We start from the raw sequence: 20,357 nt of genomic DNA, 5'->3' as shown, positions 1-20,357 counted from the left end.
CCTGGATTGTGCATAACGGTGACATTCTATAAAATACAGGTTTCCCCAAATAGTGTTCCCCCAGCAATCTATACATACTACAGTAATTTGCAATCACGGCCAGGGAAAGCTGTTGGCTCAAGCCCAAAATGTTTATGGTGTATTGCTTCCCCAAAGAACAAAAACACCCTGGAGTTTTATTTCAGATTTCCCTAAATGCGCCTTTATTGACACCAGGTACAATAGTTGGGGAAATACGTAATGCCCCAGCACAGACGCCATCCACCAGGGTCATAAATTAAGTTAGAAAAGGTCTCCCCTAAAAAGTATAGCATTCCACTAATCAAAGCCACACTGTCTTGCTCAAGAACACAAAATCGTCCCCACAGCCAATTGAGTGAACAAGCCAGAGTTGCTTTTTAACGAGTTTAACTGGTAATCTCAGATAAATGGAGAACTGCTTGAAGTGTCTGTCTTCTCTAAGGCTACAGTAATGAGAGGATTTCAAGCATCCTGCATCCCAAACTGCGGAGACGCAAGAGAATGCCACAGGTGTGTCACCATCTACGACGGAGCGCTTTCTCAGCTATGGCCATCCCCCCACTGTGGACACAACATAGATTTGTTTTAATTGGATCCAGGAGCTAGCTAAATTACCCAACTGCTCTGTGCTTAAGCCCCCAGCTAGCTTATATACCAATAATAATAAACTTTCCATAACAGCAGCTCAGCCTATTACTGGGTTTTTTTTTTTTTTTTCTCTTAACCTAAAAGTGGAACCACTTTATTCTGATTGCTGCCACTGAAGAAACTCCTGAATTGGTTTCTCCTAAAAAAATCACTCAAGAATTACAGAAGGGATCCAGGTAAATAACATTCAATTACACATGCACATATATTCATAGGGAAATCCGTTTATCTCATGGTACCGGTAAAAAAGAGCATCATAGCTCATCCTTTGGTAATTTGGGGGAGAAGTTCCCCTCTTCCTTTATTACATCTATTTACCAGGTCAAAGCAACAGCCAGGTCCTAGCCACACCCTGGGCCAGGGACGGGGACAGCCACATCGAGGGCTACGAGGTCCCAGATGGGTCCAGTGCAATTCCATAGAGCTTCAGTCTGATCCTCTACCTCTAAGCATTCCTGTGTCATGGGCAAAAATAAAACGCATGCTCTGTGCTGCCACTCTGAGTGTCAGGAAAGTGTTAGATTTATCAATAAGAGATCAGAATCCCTTCGCGAGCAGACATAATATCTTGAGACGAAATCCATGGTCCCAACACTTGGACACCCGTTTCACAATCTTGATCCCACTTACACTTGGCGAGAACTCTCTTGAAAAGTTAACCCCGTGCTCTGGAAGCAGAAACTGATACAACTTAATAGCAACATGGCCGTGAAACACTAATAAACTCATTATAGGTCACGTAACTGCGCCGTCTGCCCGGCTGCCAGACAGCGCACACGAGCAGCTTCCGTTGCCGACAAGCAAGGTGGCGCGGGTGTCTGTGCGGACATTTGGAGGGAGGGGGTTGGGTAACACTTCACAATAAGTTGGCTAAATTTACTTGATTAGGCAGTTCATTTAGAAATCTCAGATGCTAATTATAGGTGGATGCAGACAAGCTGATACGGAGCAAGGCGGTTTTCCCCAGGCCCCGAGAGCCACAGCAGGGCCCCCGCTCGCCTGAAGGGATGCTGAGGTCTCAGAGCCCTTTCCACAACCCCCCCTTCCCCAGGCAAGGCGGAGCTGCAGAGGACCCAGCTTCAGCCAGACCCCCTCCTTCGGACCCCTCGGCTTCTCCCAGCAGGATCCGTAGAAGCATCCCCAGAGATAGGAACCCAAGAAGCTGCTCCCTGAGGAGAAGCCAAATTCTAGGGACCCGTGTTCAGTTTGGCTTGCATGATGATTTAAGAAAATCACATAAGGATTTCCCGTTGTGGCTCAGTGGAAACGAATCCGAAGAGTATCCATGAGGATGTAGGTTTGATCCCCGGCCTTGCTCAGCCGGTTAAGGATCTGGCATTGCCATGAGCTGTGGTGTAGGTCACAGACACGGCTCAGATCTAACGTGGCTGTGGCTGTGGCTGTGGCTATGGCTGTGGCGTGGGCCAGTGGCTACAGCTCTGATTTGATCCCTAGCCTGGGAACCTCCATATGCCACAGGTGCAGCCCTAAAAAGACAAAAAGGTAGGAAGGAAGGAAGGAAGGAAGGAAAGAAAAGAAAAGAAAAGACCAAACCAGACCACGTAAGAGTTTTCAATTTGCAAAAACTGGCTGAGTTCCATAGGCAAATCCAGATTTCTGACCTCCCTTGAAAAATCCAAAGGTTTAGCACCACAGGACCCACTGCCATGGGCAACCACCAGGTGGGCCTCTCCAAATGGTCATGCCGCATTCACCAATGGCAGTTCTCTCACGCCCGCAGTAACAGAGCTGTGCATCCCTGGTCTATGCCATTCAGGGGCTGCTGATCAGAGGCAAGGAGAGCCTCACCAGAAAGTTCCCGTGCAGCAAGGTTAAGGATGCTGGGTTGCTGCAGCTGTGATGTAGCACCTTGGGTTAGATCCCTGGCCCGGGAACTTCCACATCCACCAAGTGCGGCCAAGAAAGGGGAGGCTGGACAGGAAGAACGTGACCTCATGGTCCAGGCCCTGGCCACCAAGCTCAACCTTCCCCTGGCTGCCAAAGCCGCTTCTGCCCCATGCGTGTCCCTGTCTGCCAAGGGTCAGGAAGGACATCCCCCTCCCTGCCATCTCAAGAAACTGCCAACCCTGGAAGCACAGAAGTAGGACACCAGGACAGAGGCTCTGCCTTGGACTTGTTCCAAGCCTGGGACAGGCCATCAGGTGCAAAGAGGAGACAACCAGAGACGAGGTGAAGCCTTCAGCGCCAAGGAGGAATCACCCCGTTCTTAGCCTGTGGAGACCGCCAACCACGCTGGGACAGGTGGCAGGAGTAGACAGGACTGGGACAAAGAAAAGACGCAGGAGAGTGGAGGGAGTGGGTGAGACCAGGACAGTGGGGGACTCCTCACAGGGCTGTCGCTCCCGGTGAGCTGTGTGGCCAGGAGCCAGGGCAGAGCCCGCCTACCCCGGTCTATTCCACCTGCTCCTCACTGTGCAGCTGGGCCAGCATCACGGGCACGTCCTGGATCAGATTTACATGAAAGGCGATCTCTGCACCTGGCGGAGAAAGCTGAAGGGGTGGCTCCAGGGTCCCACCCCCAGGTGCTGACCCTTCACGTGTGGGGCACGTGAGCCTGCAATGCACGCATCCCAGGACTCGAAGCTGTGTCTCTAGGGGAGTCCCATCCCCAGTCCACCCACCTGGGCGATGTTCTTTTAGATCATCAATAAATATGGCTTCAGCAGGCAGAGCATGTTTAATTAGCATTAAACTCTTTTATTTCATGTAAGTTAGAGCCTTGCCTGAGACACTTCATTTGGAAAGTAACCTGGCACTCAAGATTAAAATGAAATATTAGCATGTCAGCCCTCACCTCATCATGGTGTGCTCCCCCCAGCCCTCGAACCCTGCCGCGGGCAACAAGGCCGCGGGCAACAAGGCCCTGGGGGGATGTGACACAGGGGCTTTCAGAGCAGAGGGGCTGGGCTTGCTTACAGAGAAAAGGGACCGTAGCCCCTAGGAAGGGAGAAATGGAAAAACTTATTCTTGTCAAAGTTGAAACATGATGGAGGAGAATACAAGAAAAAGAATGTGTGTGTGTTGGGGGGGAGCTGGGTCACTTTGCTATACAGCAGAAATTGACAGACCACTGTAAATCAACTATAATAGAACAAATAAAAATCTTTAAAAAAAAAGTTGGAATCCAGTATGATGTCATCTTTCTACCTCCATCGTCTCTGGGCACCTCAGTCACCAGGCCCGCCTGTGTCTCATAGCCTTATGGAAGCTCTGCCCTCTTTCCCAGGGCTGCCCTGTCGGCAGAGGCCTCTGCCTTGCCCTTGTGAGCTTGGACCCAGCATTAGCTCCCCAGAGGGCCCCACCCTCATCGCTCAGCCGCAGCTACCCACCCCCCTCCCCCAGCCTGGTCTCTCTGCTTCAAAGCCCCCGATTTCAAGACTCTGTATGGTTGGTGTCCCTGCAGATGGTTTTCTGGATTCTTCATCTATTTTTTTATTTGTTTCTTGCCTAGAATGTCAGCTACCTGAGGGCAGGGCCTTTGTTTGGTTCTTTGCTATGTTCCCAGGGCCTAAAGCGGTGCCTGGCTCATCAGGGAGGATGAAAGGAAGGAAGGAGGGAAAGGAGGGGGTAGGACATTAGACAGATGAATAGATGATTGAAAGATAGATGAGAGATACATAGATAGACAGACAGACAGACATATAAATGAAAAATAGATACACAAAGGGGGTGGATAGGATGGATGGATGGACAGACAGATACATAGACAGAACTGACAGACTGGCAGACAGCTAGCTCAGTTGATCTGGCACTTTGGCTGGGCATTAAGAAGGGAAGGGGCAGAGTCAGAAACATGGCCCAGCAACTGCTCACAGCATGGTCAGACGCAACCAGAGCAGCACAGGATTCGAAGGCAATTAGGGATTCTGAAGACAGGGCCATGAGATCAGGGAGTCAAGGAGAACTTGCTGGAGGGGTTGGTGAGGGGCTTCCCCAGGGTCTGGGGAGACAGTAGCTTCATGGAGTAACTTGAACTAGATCCTAGGCAGCCAGCTGGGCACAAACATTCCAATGGGGCAATGCAGTGATCCCCAAAGGCTTGCATGCTGGCCACTAGGACATGCACGACGATTTTAGGTGAGACACACCCAAAAAACTCCTTTAGAAAAACAGTGAACACTTACATAATTATTTCATTGTCTAATATGAAAAAACACATATAATGGGCACATCAAACCAGAGATCTCTGAGAGATTGTTATTTAGGACAGAGCTAAATATAATATTTTTTTCCTAATGATTTTTTTCCCATTATATCTGGTTTACAATGTTCTGTCAATTTTCTACTGTACAGCAAGGTGACCCAGTCACATACACATATGCATTTTTTTTTCTCACATGCTCATGTTCCATCCTAAGTGACTAGATAGAGTTCCTGGTGCTATACAGCAGGATCTCATTGCTTATCCATCCCAAAGGCAATAGAGTTTGCATCTATGAACCCCAAATCTAAATATAATATTTAATTAAAAGAAGTGTGTCCGACCCCTAGCCTAGGAACCTCCATATGTCGCAGAAGCGGCCCAAGAAATAGCAAAAAGACAAAATAAAATAAAATAAAATAAAATAAAAGAAGTGTGTCTCCAAAAATATTAAAGCTAGGAGTGTGTCATAGCAGGTACGATAAAAATCCAAAATGAGCTCTGTCTGAATTAGAGCTAAGGAGTCATTCTGGGCATAAACCGTACCCCCACCCCATGTCAGGGAGCACCCAGGAAGGTCTCAACCCCGGGGAACCTCGCTCTTTGGACCTGGTCCCCAGCTGGGCTGTCAGAGGCAGGTGTGGGCTTCACAGCCCTTCCTTGGATTCATGGAAGTGGCAAAGGACTCCAAGAAAGAAAGCCCCAGGCTGGTCCTGCCTCTTCCAGGGGCAGCCACAGAACTCCAATAGGTCCCTCCTTTTCTGAAGGAGAGAAGGAGAAAGGGTGGAGGGAGGGGAGGGTAAGAGGGAGGGGGAAGGGGAGGAGGGAGAAGAGAGAGAGAGAAAAGCAGGCCAGGGAGAAAGGCTATCTGAAGACCAAACGCTGGCTAAAGTCCTTATCAGGAAGAAAAATTTTTAAATGCATGAACTCTATTTATACCCTGGATAAACAAGATAATGATGTGTTCGTTTTATAAGTTGTGCCTTGATTTCAAGAGCACCAGTGGCCATGAATGTTTGGATTTCATATAAGCATGTTTAAAAGCCATGGGTCCCGACCCTCTGACCAGGAAGCGAAGCTTAGTCAACACGTTCACACTGTGATCAAGGCGTAAAGCAGAGAGTTGAACAAACGAACATTTCACTCTTGGAATTGAAGTATAAGCAGAAGAACTGATGAATCTGCTAATTGTTCCATTGTTCTTGTCTGCTCTTGACATTGGCATCTACCCCTTGTATAACCCAAAGTGCATCTTTTGTATACGTATGAACAGAAAAATGAGTATGACCCTGATGAATACAAAATGTGGGAGTGGGGGGAGGGGGGCTTAAAGGGCAATCTCTCTTTTTTTTATTATTCTTATTCTTTTTTTTTTTTTTTTTTTTTTTTGTCTTTTTGCCTTTTCTAGGGCCGCTTCCGCAGCACATGGAGGTTCCCAGGCTAGGGGTCTAATCGGAGCTGTAGCTACTGGCCTACACCAGAGCCACAGCAACTCCGATCCTTAACTCACTGAGCAAGGCCAGGGACCGAACCCGCAACCTCGTGGTTCCTAGTCGGATTCGTTAACCACTGAGCCACGACGGGAACGTCCTATTATTATTATTTTTGAAAGGCCAATGTACAGTGCACAGCTCATGGCCCAGGTCTGAAAGATGGGCAAACCGTCTACAACAGAGCACCAGGGCGGGCCGGACAGTCCGGACACCCCCAACCCCAATGCTGTCACTGCAGTGCCTCTCTCTGAGGTCACTGTGAGCCCGGAACAAGAGGACAGCATCCGGTTCGGCTCTTTCTCCCCCTTCCCACGTCCACTGCTCCAGGACAGCATCAGATCGCGCAAAGCATCTTCCCGATGCCCACTGATTTTTTTTTTCAAGTTTTCTTAAAGTCTCGTTAATTTACAAGGTTGCAATCATTTCTGCTGTACAAGGAGGTGATTCGGTTAGACATGGACACACATCCTTTTTTTGGGGGGGGGGATTCTTTTCGCATATGGATGATCACGAAATATTGGGTAGAGTTAGTTCCCTGTGCTATCCAGCAGGTCCATGCTGACTATCCATCCTCTGGACCCCAGTGTGCATATACTGATCCCCAACCTTCAGTCCACCTGCCATGCCTGTTTCTGGGGTGTGTCTCCATGCATCATGAGTCCCTCCCCTGGTCTCTTTCACCATTAGGCACCAAGCCACACCTCCACTCACGCTCACTTAGAGCATAGGTCCCAAAAAAACAGAGCTGCGTGTCACCCCCAACTCCACACCCATCCCCAGCTTTTCCACTGCCCTCTCCTGCTTCACCTGGAATGGCCCCCAGCCCCTCCAAACACATCCCTGCCCCCAGCTGCAAGTGCACCTGCCAAATCTCCAGCCCTCTGCAAGCCCCTTCTCTCGGGCCTGGCACTCGTAAAAAGTCTATAAAAGTCTCCCTGGTCCCCAAGGCCCAGCTCCGACTCCAGCTTGTCCATGAAGCTCTTCCCGAGCCACAAGCCAAGTCTGGTCTTTCCTTTCTTAAAATGATGTGCAGCGCTGAGCACAGAGAAAGGAGCGGCCTTGCAGAGACCCAGAGAAACCACACAACGCTCACTGGCTCCCTTATGGTTGGTCGACATCTCTTTACCATTGGGTCTCTCCCCTGAATCTGGATCCGTGGCCCTCTGTTTAATCTCTGAGGTGGCCCAGGTCACATCCCTTTGTGATCAACATAACCTCTCACTCTGGGTTTGTACCCACTCCTTGCTTAGGATGGCGGCAGGGCTCCCGCATCTCTGTTGATTTCAACTGAAGAGTTGCATGAATCCTCAGGCCCAGGCCGTGGGGTCCTGCTGACCTGCAGCCCTGGTGAGAACGTCCTCCTGGGAAAGCAGTGCCTTTGAGGGCCTTCCAGACCCAGAGCCCCACACCAGCTCCCCAGAAAAGCCAGACTCTTGGGGTGGGGGGTTCTCCTTCACCATTGCCCCAACTCACTTAGGTAATAGATGCACCCCAGTGACACAAAATCCTAAACAAAGTCTTAGCCGATTTCAACCCCTGATTTCTCTCTGACTCTAAAACAAGAACTCTTAATAGCCAAGCAGGCCATCTTAAGGGGAATAAAAGCATACTTTGGCCTTGCTGGAGGTTAAACCTCAAACACAGAACCCGCTTGAAAATTCTATTTCAACTGCCCTCCTGAAAGCAGAAAGGGCACGGAGGCCCTTGCCCTCCCTCTGGATTTTTCTTCATGACACTGGCTCCTTTCAGCCCAGCCTCACTGAGCTGGGGCTGGTAGGAGGATTATCCCAGACTGAGAGCCAACACCACTGCCTGGCAATCAATGTCACACACACACACACACACACTGGTCTGCCCAGTAGGTTACAAATATCGAGAGATAGGGAAGGAAAACAAGACTTTTCTTTACCCCCTGGCCCATTACCTTGCACTGAAAGACCATCTGGGTCAGTGAAAAGGAGAAGTCATTTCGTCCTTATCTCACGGATAACACACCCCGGTGAACACGGATCTGTATTTCCCACACACGGTTAAGAGGTGTGTGCCCGCTCAACTCAGTGTGTATCATCCTCCATTTTTATTTTAATCAGATGCCTAAAACCACACACAATCATTTCAAAAAAAAAAAAAAATACAAGCATCACTGTAAAACCATCCAAATAAACACCCACTCGTTACTTTTTCACCCTTTTCAGAGGGAAGAAAGGGAACCAGGGATGGGATGTTTGGGACTAAAAAAAAGGGGAAAGAAAGTCTCCCTTAGACAGTAGCTATTTCCCCAGTGCCTCCACAGGGCCCCGAGGGAGAGGAAGAACTCGAGTTCTGGAAAAGGGAAGCGTGGTGACAAAACTCCCCAGTGCAAGAGTCCTGCTGGGAGAGTAGCTGGAACAAGATGAGGACGTGGCCGGTCCCCCGAGGACCTCGGGCTGCAGGCCCGGACCCAGGGGCAGCAGAATAGCAGGAAGCAGCTACAACACCTGCAGGGGGCAGGGCACCCAGGCCTACCTGGAGTCCCCGTGCTTCTCTGGGCTAAGCCCAGTACCCCCTGCGGAGCGGCCTTCCAGAGACCCAGAGAAAGCACACAACACTCACTGGCTCCCTTATGGTTGGTTGACATCTCTTTACCATTGGGTCTCTCCCCTGAATCTGGATCCGTGGCCCTCTGTTTAATCTCTGAGGTGGCCCAGGTCACATCCCTTTGTGATCGGTGCAACCTCTCCACTCTGGGTTTGTATCCACTCCCTGCTTCGGATGGCGGCAGGGCTCCCGCATCTCTGTTGATTTCAACTGAAGAGTTACATGAATCCTCAGGCCCAGGCTGTGGGGCCCTGCTGCCCTGCAGCCCTGGTGAGAACCACCCTGTGTGGCCTCACCTCCAGCATCCTCCCTTTGCAAGAGCCTCCTGGAAATCTGCCTGCCTGGTCCCTGGGAGGGGCACACCTCTGCTTCGGGGCTGCAGCTGCAGGAGCCAAAGGCAGGCTTAGCCTAAGGCCCTGGAGAAAGGGCCCCCCAGAGTGTGGCCGCTCGTATGCTCAGGCGGTACTGCGGTCATGGGGCGTCCAGGCACAGGCAGTGGTGAAACTGAATTTTTTTGAACTGAGAGCCAACCCAAATGTCTTGTACTGCTTCGGCCATTCCTGCCACACTGCGTGGGACAGACGGACATCCACCGAGGGCCAGCAGCACCAGGGAGGCACCATGGGTTAACATGGCTTGCCTTCTTTTCCTTTCCTTCTTTTTTTATTTTGTGGTGTCTATTTGCAAAGCTGACCTAATGCTCGGCCTCACAGCTCTCAACCTCTGAAGGGCCAAGAGGGACACAGGAGCCTTTGTCTGGTGGCAAACAAAGGCCAAGTCATGGCAGAGTGGACCCTGGGGTGACGTGGGCCGCCCGCCCCTCGCGAGGACGCCTGCCCTGCCAGGCTGCTCCCCAGGCAGACTCAGAGGGAAGAGGCAGAAGGAGCTGCATGTCCAGCCTCAGCCTGGTCCCCAGTCTGGGGAAGGGCTGGCCCCAAGGGCTCCTCCCAAACCCAGGAGGAGCTGGAATTTCTCTGCCCCGCAAAGTCGCCCCGAGGGAACCGCCTCGGAAAAGCAAGATCGAGTCCATGTTCTGAACCTGAACCGAAGCTGGTCATTTCAGCTTGGCTAGGCCTCTCCCCTGACTCCCCCACCCCAGAGGCAACCCCCCCAAAAAGGTCTTTCAATTACACCCCAGTTGCAAAGCAGCAAACCCCATTATTAGCGCCATAAACTCATCAAGCGCCCTGAAAGGGAAAGAAGATGACGGGGAGCTTTTGTGTTCAGAAATGAAAGAAAGACAAAAAACAGAGAGGGAGCGAGAAAGCAAAGAGAAAGAAGAAACGCAAAGCCAGGAGCCCCAGCCGCCGCCGCCACCGCATCGCCAGGAAGGAGACACTGTCACCCAGGCATGCGGGGGAGGGGGGGGGCCTCCGGCGGGTGCCGGATGGCAAGAAGGGTTAAATTTATGTTCCATTACAAGTCCCCTTTTTTTTTGGTTTCATCGTCTCCGTAAAACACATAACTTAAAATGAAATCAAATATTAAAAATGACAGACTATATAAGTGCTGTGAGTAACTTCAGGTCACGGAGGGAGGGAAAAGCCGGCAAGTTGTCAGGCACTATCTGTCAGAGTGAATTAGAAACAATCAACAGAGACTGAAAGGGAAGGTGATTGTTATTAAGCATCGGGGCTGTGAGCAGGCTACCCAGATGTGGTCATGCATATAAAGGACAGGAAACAGCAGTTTAATTCAGGAAGCCCTGGCGAACAGGGCAGCAGAGAGGAGAAAAGTCCTTTGTCGCTAATAAGCTGGAAGTTACTTTGATAACAGCAGGGTGAGACTCGAGAATAAAACACATTTCGTTCACTACCACACACCATTAATATCACAGAAATGTGCTCGCAAGAGATGCCCGGCACAAGCGGATTCAGCCCTGGCCTCCCCAGCAGCCAGACGGGGTCCCCCTCTCCTTCCAGGGCCAGGCTCTCTCTGACCACATCGGACGGCCTGTCCCCCCTCCAGCCATGTCCCAGGACCCAAACGAATACCGAGGGTCTTTCATGATTTCCCCGTGGCAGGCCCTCCCATCGCTGGGGGGCTGGGGGGCTGGGGGGAAGGTGCGAGCCCAGTAAACAGCCTGGATATAATGAAGTCCATGTATGCAGCAACGACAAACAATTTTATATGCAGACAAGGCCCGATTTCATAAGAAATTACTTATGCAGGCGTTCTGCAATTATCCTGTGATACTTTCAGGCAACAGTCTGACAGCAGTTGTGCAAACAATAAAGGGATTACAGAAATAAAAACAAATAATATTACACACACAGAAACTCCATGTTGCATGTGGACGGGTGAAGGGAATGCACCCGGAGGAGCGGAGCCAGGCAGGGGCCAACGGGAAGCGAGGCTCAGAGACCCAGCAATCCGCTGCCCAGCCCTCGAGCCCGAAGGAGCCACCCGCAGGCAGCTGGATGGGCTCTGCCCCCCATCTCAGGGCATGCTGGGTCACCTGCCTGCCTCTCGGGGGAGCTGAGGACCTTTGCAGGATGGAGCAGTCACTGGACCAGGAAAGGGACCAGAAGTGGGTAGGCTGAACGGCTTGGCCGTTTCTCCCCCCCACCAGGTGACCTCCCAGGACAGAAAGCATCTTATTCTTTCATCTCGTCCCAGGGTCCGTGCCCATGTCCAGTGGCAGCCAGAGCTCCTGGTCCGCTTGGGGCAGAGTCAGGACTGCCCCCTCCCAAACACAGGTAGGCAACATGAGTGGATCAGCCAGGTACAAAGACCAAATCAAAACTCTAAGGAAGCCTGGGCATCTGCCCCAACAGGCCCAGGACTGGCATGAGGAGGGCTCGTTCAGTCGCCCACCCTTTGAGGGCAGAATCATGCATCATGCATCACCATGTGTCCCTATTAGACACAAGCCTGCAGGTGCCCTATAACCCAGGAGACCCAGAGTGAGGTGGGATGTGGAGGCCTGCAGGTGGGCAGCCTGACCACCTTCCCCAAAGGGTAGGTGTTTTTCTTTTTCTGTCTTTCTTTTTTTTTTTTTTTTTGTCTTTTTAGGGCCACACCCATGGCACATGGAGGTTCCCAGGCTAGGGGTCTAATCAGAGCTGTGGCCACCGGGCTATGCCACAGCCACAGCAATGCCAGATCCAAGCCACATCTGCGACCTACACCACAGCTCATGGCAATGCCGGATCCTTAACCCACGAGTGAGGCCAGGGATCGAACCTGCATCCTTGTGGATGCTAGTCAGATGTGTTTCTACTGAGCCACCACGGGAACTCGGATAGGTGTTTTTCTCCTGCTGCACCTCTTCCAGGCCTCAGCCCACACTGTGCAATCAGAAACCTTCCCCCACTCCTCACGGTAAGAGAAAGAGGGCAGAAGAATGAGGCCCGGGACCTGCAAGTGTCACCTTGTCCTGCCTCTTCAGGTGCTTCCAGAGCCTGGGCTGTGCTGCAGGCAGCTCAGGTCAGCACTGGCCAGTCCTAACCCACTGCTCGTAGGAGCCTGAGCTCAGCCTGAGTGGGAGAGTCTCACAAAACTGGCCGCAGCTTTGCAGAAAGTTCTTTTTTTTTTTTTTTTGGTCGTCTTTTTGACTTTGTTTGAGCTGCTCCCGCAGCATATGGAGGTTCCCAGGCTAGGGGTCTAATGGAGCTGTAGCCACCGGCCTACACCAGAGCCACAGCAACGCGGGATCCGAGCCACGTCTGCGACCTACACCACAGCTCAGGGCAACGCCGGATCCGAACCCACAACCTCATGGTTCCTAGTCGGATTCGTTAACCACTGCGCCACTACAGGAACTCCCTTTTTTGTTTCTAACTTAGTTGCCCACATTGGCGGAAAAGACCCAGATTTTCACTTTTTTTGACTTCTTTTTTCCTTAAAAACTATAACGACATGGAAAAAGTCTGCCCACGTCCCCAAGTGCAATTGATGAGAGCTGAGTGGGCCCTTCCAAGACCTCAGCTCTCCCAGCCTGTCTGCACACACCCGGCCTCCTGCGTTTCCCACCTGGACCCTGAATGTGGGGACATCTCCCCAGCGAGAGATGGCCAGGCTGTAGGTGCCTCCCTACAGCACACTCTGGGGCAGAGGCCGAGCCCTCCCCTGGCCAAGCTGCCTTCAGCACTTTCTCCAAAAGCTGCAGCGTCTAAACCAGGCCTACTGGAACACCCAAGGCCACCCTCAAACTCCCTGCGCAGGTATCAGGAACTCACACCCAGTGTCCTGGCCTCCCTGTGTCCAGGGTGTTGGCATCAATCAGATCTAGGCAGGCTTAGGGCTTTCCCGTCCCTTCCTTCCAGAATATTTGGAAAGAAATGTAGATTTGATAGATAGTGAGTTTGCTGAAACCAAGGGGCAACCAATTCTAATGACTACCAAATGTGGAGGTGAGGGTGAGTCAATCAATACGTAAGGGAACGATTCCTGGCCACTCACAGGGTGCCAGGGACTGCGCTGGGAGCTGTGAGGGCTCCAGAGGTGACTAAGCCTTCATTCAGCTAAGAGGGCCCCCGAGCTGTCTGGAACTGCCTGAGGGATGGCCTGTTGTACTCAGGGGAGACTGGCTCTGCCAATGGCTCGCTGTGTGACCCTGAGCAAGTCCCTTGCCCTCTCTGGGCCTCGGTCTCTTCACCTACAAAATAAGAGTGATTCTGATCACAGAAGTTTCAGCTCGCCCTAGGGTTCTACAGGTCTAGGAATTACCTAGAATTCCTAAAGAAAATTCTGCTTGACAACCACCATACTGCCCAAAGGAAAAGAGGCCTAAACTTTAACCACCAAAAATCTGTTACTCTGAAACTCACTCTGCATGTTATTCTCTGACCCACGAATCAGCATAACAAAGATGCAATTGTGATGAGTTTGGAGTTAACACTTCCTGGTGGTGAATGGAAGCCCCAGAAGGCTTCCACCTGCAATCTGCCTGAGCTAGCCTGCAGCTGGGGGGTTCCGCCATGGGGCACTGTCATTTATCGCCGTGGCCCCCATGCAACTGGCCACCTTTCCTGTACCCAAGGGCCCTGAAATCCCTGACTCCCAGTTTTAGCCAAGTCACAAGAACATCCCGCTGGTAGAAAACTAAAGCCACAGCAAACACCCCACCCAGAGCTGGGTCAAGCCACGTGCGGAATCCCAGCTCCTAGGAGCATTCCCACACCTGGAAAGGTAGGTTTCTCAAGCCACACCCTCTGGTTAAAAGCAACATAAACATAAAAGAAAGGCGATAGTGCTCAGCAAGGCCTACAAAGGCCAGTCTATCCAGGCCCTCAACCCTCTCCCACGGCCCGCTCTGCTTCCCCCTCCAGGGCCTATAATCTGTGCCTACCCTCGCCAGGTTCTTCCCACCACAGGGCCTTTGCATGTGCTATTTCCTCTGCCAGGAATGCTCTTCCTCTGTTCACCAGCTGGCTCTTCCGGGTCCTTCAGCCCTCTCACTTCCCATGTGCCTTCCTCAGGGGGGGCCGCCCCCCACAACCCAAGGGTAGATCCCTCCTCCCCACCCCCCACCCCCCACCTTTTCTTATGGCATTTACCCATTTCTGACATCGTCTTACCCATGGCTGTCTGGTTTGCTGCTTCCTAGCCCCACAGTATAAGCTCCCTGAGGGCCAGGAGCTTGTCTGTCTTATCCAAGGCCATACCCAGGGCTGTTCTATGGCCAAGGAATTAGGCCCCAAAGTCGGAAAAGCACCTGTTCACACCTCGGCCTCACCATCCACCAGCTGTGCGACCTGGGGGAAGCCACTTGACTTCTCTGACCTCGGTTTCCACAACTGGAAAATGGAACTCATAAGAGCATCTATCTACCTGCTAGGGGATTGATGAGGATGAAGATAATCATCAGAACCTCTTAGACCAGAACCTGGGTCGCTCTACTTTCCCTTGAGAGTTCAAAGGATCTCTGATTTTAGTTTTCGCTCAGGCAAAGGGAGAGTCATGGGACCTTGCTTTCCTAACTCATTCTGCGGCTGCAAAGGAGGTGCAGGTATCCTTACCTCCAGGAGCCTTGGGGATGTCCTGGTGTGGAGCAAATCCGCTGCAAAGCACCCCCCAACACACATATGCAGGGCTTATCATCATTATCACACAGAAATGACAATTATTCGCGCCCTCCTCTATGCTCCCAAAGTACGGCTCCTGCACCACATAACCAAGGTCATTACTTCCTGGAGGAGGGCTATTGCCTCCCAGGTCTGCACCAGGGCAACAGGGCTGCCTTGGGACAGCGCCCCGAGTCCAGGGTCCTGCACGTGCCCCAGGGGACAGCGGTGGCCGGGGCTGGGGTCAGGGGGAGGGCACTCCGTGTCTGTCAGATGAAGATCCTATGGTTTCTGAGAGCCAAGTCCTTCTAGAAAGTCACCGGGCCTCTCAACCAAGCTTGGGGTCTCCCCTAAGCATAAAGCTGTCGGGGGCTGGACCGCCACACCTCCAGGCTCTGCTGCCATCCTTGTCGGGGGTGGCCCTGGAAATCCCTGGTGAGGTAGGGCATTAAGTCATTTTCTGATGTGTATGAGGGGCTCAGCTACCGACAGGTGGCTTGGGATTTCTATATAATGGTGCTTGGGTTGTTCCAAAGCTGCAGTGCTGTAGCATTTGACGTTTAGAAAGTCAGGTGTCCATTTCAAAGGATGGGGAGGGCACTGGTGGAGAGGAACAGAAGCTAGAGCTCCCCCCTCCCCCAGGTACCTTCAGAAGTCCAGGAATGTCTCATCATCATAATTCCAGGCTGCCTGGGAAAGGGGTCCAGCTCTAAGGGTGGGGAATCCTGTGTTCTGAGGCTGGAAAACCAGTAAGAGGCTGGGAAGGAGATGCCCACGTGCTCCCTGCCTGTTTCTAAGGACAATGCCCTCTCTTGGTCTCCAAGGCACAGAATCTGCTCTTGGATATAAAGCTCTAACCCTACTTCCAGATCCCATGACTGCACATTATTCCAAGATGTACATTTTCCACGCAAGAAAAGCTCCCCACCTGCTCATGGCCCATCCCAAGAACAAGTGCATTATCTTTCTTTATCATCTATGAGGTCCAGGGCCCGCCCAGTGATTAACTTTTTTAGATGCACGCTCCCGTGGCAGGAAACCTGGTAAGGCCGGTGCCCCGGCCGATTCCACAGGGTCTGGCGAATCACAGGCAGGAGGGGCACATCTCCTTGCCAGAAGAAGCCCAAGTCCCTCCGGCTCCTGGCCTCGGTCACCCCGTCGGGTCAGGCGGGGCCATTCATCCTTCTCTTCCTTCCTCATCCCCATGTGGGTCAAGGGGAAACGGCAGCATCCTTGCAGTGCCTCCTCTCCGGGCTCAAGTGGCACAGAGTCTGGAACATTCCAGAGCAAGCTGGTACGCTCGCTCCCTGGGGAAAGCCAGCCTCCCCCGCCTCCCCTACCTGAGGCCCTGGGCAGCGATGCTCAGACACTAAGTTGGCCCTTTCGAAACTGTGAGCATCCACGTGGCAGAATCCCTACCATCAATATAGCAGCTAAATATTGTAAGACTCCTAACTCCCCCATCTGTGTTTTGCCTCCCAAGAGGGAAAATAGTCTTCACAGACATTCCCTGATCTGGCAGGCAAATTCTAAACCTTACTGGCAACCGCAGGCTTGTTTTCCCAACCAAACAGCTATGGAACCAAAAATTGCTCTGCCTGCGTTATGCTGAGGAGGGAACTAGCCAAACAGCTCAGTCTGGAGGCCCGGCAAGCCCCGGGGCTGCCTCCATCGCTAGAGGAGCCCGGATGCTCAGACGTCCCCCAGCCCCTGCAGGCCCACCCGCCCTTGGCCACAACTGCGGGTGCACATGGCTCCTTTTCTTAACACGGAATCCACCCACCAAGACACTGATGGAAAATATTCACGACAGTGTGAAATCAACATATTCTAAGGCAAAGAAAGGGGGGGGAACTTCCAACATTTTGGCTGCAGATATATCCTCCTACAAGAATACACGAGGCAGTGGCACCCCTGTGGCCCTGGTCCCCGCCATGGGGCGCACCTGGGCGCCCCAGACCCCCGCTTTCCATTGGATGGTATTTCTCGGCATTTTCCCCAGCCCCTCCCAGTCTTCCTACCGGAACCCTGCACCTGCGCGATCGCTAATAAACCCGATCTGATGATAACTGGGGAAGCCTAATTGATAGGGGCCTTTATTGACTGGCCTTGATGTCTCTCTGAGGTTCTCAACAGCCAAGATTTAAATGTTTCATTTTATTTTTAACTTTCACTTTTCCACATTTCAGCAATGTCAGGCAAAGAGGTATGGTTTTACTATCAGAAAGAATCATGGTGCAGAATAATTTATGACTTCAGCTTGGGCTTTCAGAAAAGCTATTTCAAATCTTCACTTTGATTTGGTTGTATCAAAACTACTCAAAATAACAGCGGCACTTTCTTGGAACCAGAATATGTTAGCAGCACCTCAGGATTCCGAATTGAAGCCTCCTATTTATCCCAGAAGAAAACTTGAGAAAGGAATTAAGCCCCAGAGAGGAAAATAACGTTGTTGTGTTTTTGGGGGTGTTGTTTTTTTTTTTTTTCGTGATTCCTTTGTTTCCCCTCCCCGCTCAGCCCCCAAACACACCGGAACCACAAAGGAATGCCTCCCCCCATAGCAAAAGGTCCCGCCCCTGCCCGGCCACCCCTTCACCCAGAGCTCTGAGCAGGGAGGGGGAACCCTACCTGGGTGGAGGGGAGGCTGGGAGGAAGCCCCTGGCCAAGGGGAGTGGGGGGAGAGCAGGCCTCTTTGGTTGGGATTTGTGTTAGGTCAACACGACCAAACAGGAGGAAATGATGTGTGTCCAGGGCAAAGAGTTCTAATATCGGAAGACTTACCTTAGCAGCTTAACTGCATACTTGTCTTAAGGACTGTCAGTCTGGTGAGAAAATACCCCAGAAAGGATGCAGCTGATCCAGGCACTGACAGATTGCCAGAGGGCCGTCCCAGTTCCCTATCACAAAAGGAAATATAGAAAGAAATGATGTAAAGTGAAATGTAACAAATTCACCAAATCACAGCAATATGCAGAGGTCAAGGAAATTCCACTGCAAAGGTTAAAGATGAAATCAAATCCGGTGTATGAGAATGAAAATCTATCCCGATGCAAGGCCACCGGTGACGTGCCGTAGACAAGAAGCTAAATACTGCCTAGCGCTGGGATCTTTCATTTTCATCAGATCAATAAAAGCTTATATTTATCAGGATTCCAAGCAGCTGCCACTTCTGACAACCTCCACTTTATTTTCTCACTCCTTGCGCTGGATCGGGGCAAAGAGGAGAGGAGAAGCCGCTTTTAATGCTATTTACACCTGAAGACACAATTCCATTAAGAGGTCCTGTTTTGTTAAAGAAACAGGGAATGATATGATTACATTGGCAGGAGCGGGAAGTCTCTTTGTTCTTCCCCCCATGTTTTCCCCTTTGCAATCCAGACCCAGCACGAAGATTTCCTGACATGAAGTCCATGTGCGAGCACTTTTTTTGTTCAAACTTACCATTTACAAAGCGAGAAAGGCTCTCTGCTAAAACAGTTACCACTCTAATCATCTGTACAACAATATTTGCGATCAGGCATTCTAAATAGATTATCACCAGTCCATCTGTGTCATTATTGATTTATAAGGCTTTAAGCAGCTTTAGAATGGAAGCTTTCCCACTGAAGGGTTTCTTGTATAAATCAGAGCCGTGCTCAAATATAGCAGCCATCACTCAAGATATTGTTCTTAAAATCCTAACAAGGAGGAGAAAATGATAAATTGCTTGTAATATACTGATCCAAACCGATATGCAAATCTTGTTTTTTAAATATATTACTTGAGTAAAAAGAGGCATCATTAACATATGAATGCTATATGCAAATGCTAGTGACAGAGCAGATGTTGGCGCATGTAATTGACCTATATGTGAATTGCATTAGAACCCTTAACTCTATTAATTCACTACCCAGTAACTAGATATTGTCCAAAAAGTACGTTCTTTGCAACCATATACTGGAAGCAAAGCTGACAGGGTTCCAAGGATTCTGAAACAAGGTCACTGTCACTAGTATTTTGCTGTCATCTGCATTCCCCTTCTTATAGATGACATCATCACGGGGGCCGTGTAAATCGATCGCTTAATAGCATTTAGAAAATACTGCAGTGGGGAACAGGTTATAAAAAAAAAAATGCCCCAGTTTTATTCTTTTTCTTGGCAGAAATGTCATACCTCTTAAACTGAGGGTTCGTGCATGAGTACACTCTGAAACACACAGATGCCATTTTATTCCCCGTCTTTATTTTTCCACTTCTTCTCAGAATGACATTAAATTGTATTAAATAGCCTTTTGTCCACAGGGCACAGACCACCCCGCATATGATAATGTATTAATGCCCCACGTTCCAGCCACTGAGCTGAAACATTCTGAGACTTGGAGGATAAGTATGAAGCACCATTGTGTGTATAGCCTGCTAACAACTGTGACACATACTAATAGAAACATACCTAATAAATTACTGCTTTCAGGTCTAGCAAGCTGACATTTCTCTGCAAGGGACAATTTTATATTTGTGGCACAGAACAAAATTGCTTCATATGAAGCCACTGTGGATTAGCATAAAAATTAACACTTAAATTTCAGCTTATTTTCCACCCTCTCCTCCTGCCACAACAATCAATTCCTCTTATAAATCTGATTAGATTTTATGATGCTTATTATTCAGAGCATGTCTCAACACAGCATTCACAGGCTTGAAGACTATTTGTTTAAATAGAAAAAAGAAGCAGATAAATCTATAGGTATTTTTTATTACCCCATTCCCCACCAGTTTCTTTCTCATATTGTAACATCAGTAATTGATTGCACACATTAATTAACATGTAAGGTAGAAATTCTGCATTATGCATGATTTATTTTCCTATCTGGTGAGTAGGTTTGTCTGCTGCCCTTGTGTTTCTAGGACATTGGGCTCGATTCTGGTCCAGACATAAATGCCAATGCTCATTCCCCCTGAAAGTTATTAATGTCAGATATGAAATGAGATTTTTGATTTCACCTGCTTACTAATCCACAAAAGCTGTTTTGAGTGATGCAGGCTTAAACGCCAAAATTTGAAATGATATATTGCTCTATCTGATAACATGCAAATATGTTCATTAGACATAATTTAGCAGGAGAGAACAGCAACACTTTTATAACTAGTCTAGGTCAAAAATGGTTGTTAATTAAACAAGTCATGAAAAATGGCATTACAAGGAGACTGTCCAGCAGACACCAGACTTTCTCTATCAGGATAGCCGCTGATAGGCACCCAGGGCTTTCCGCTAAAACAGAGCAGCGGGGGGGGGGGGGATCTTTCTGAGCATTTCACATAATCTAAAGCAACGTTAACAAAACTATACCCACATCAAGAGCCTCACATTGATTACGTATTCTTCTTAGATTTTAATGGCAACACACTCTACTTCTCCATTTGAAGATGCGATTTCACTTTCTGTCTTAGTGGCTTAAAGTGATTTATATG

The 20,357-nt window shown here is 50.1% G+C and overlaps 1 protein-coding gene across 24 annotated transcripts in view; it reads right to left on the bottom strand.

Moving 5' to 3' along the window:
- ZNF536 (zinc finger protein 536) overlaps positions 1–20,357 on the bottom strand; it is a 530,657-nt gene that overhangs the window by 388,700 nt on the left and 121,600 nt on the right. For 21 of the 24 annotated variants that reach the window (XR_014805072.1, XR_014805071.1, XR_014805069.1 and 18 more), the window contains one exon: positions 17,691–17,806. The exons of the other annotated variants lie outside the window; for them this stretch is intronic. The gene's annotated coding sequence lies outside the window, so the exon portion shown is untranslated. The remainder of the gene's footprint in view (positions 1–17,690; positions 17,807–20,357) is intronic. 24 annotated transcript variants of the gene reach the window in all.

Source organism: Sus scrofa, chromosome 6, assembly GCF_054392235.1.
Source record: "Sus scrofa isolate SSC_HxYL_T2T_F1_AM1 chromosome 6, Sscrofa_HxYL_maternal_Yorkshire_Landrace_v2.0, whole genome shotgun sequence".
Lineage (NCBI taxonomy): Eukaryota > Metazoa > Chordata > Mammalia > Artiodactyla > Suidae > Sus > Sus scrofa.
The sequence above is the reverse complement of the archived record's forward strand: the minus strand, read 5'-3'. Positions and strand labels throughout refer to the sequence as shown.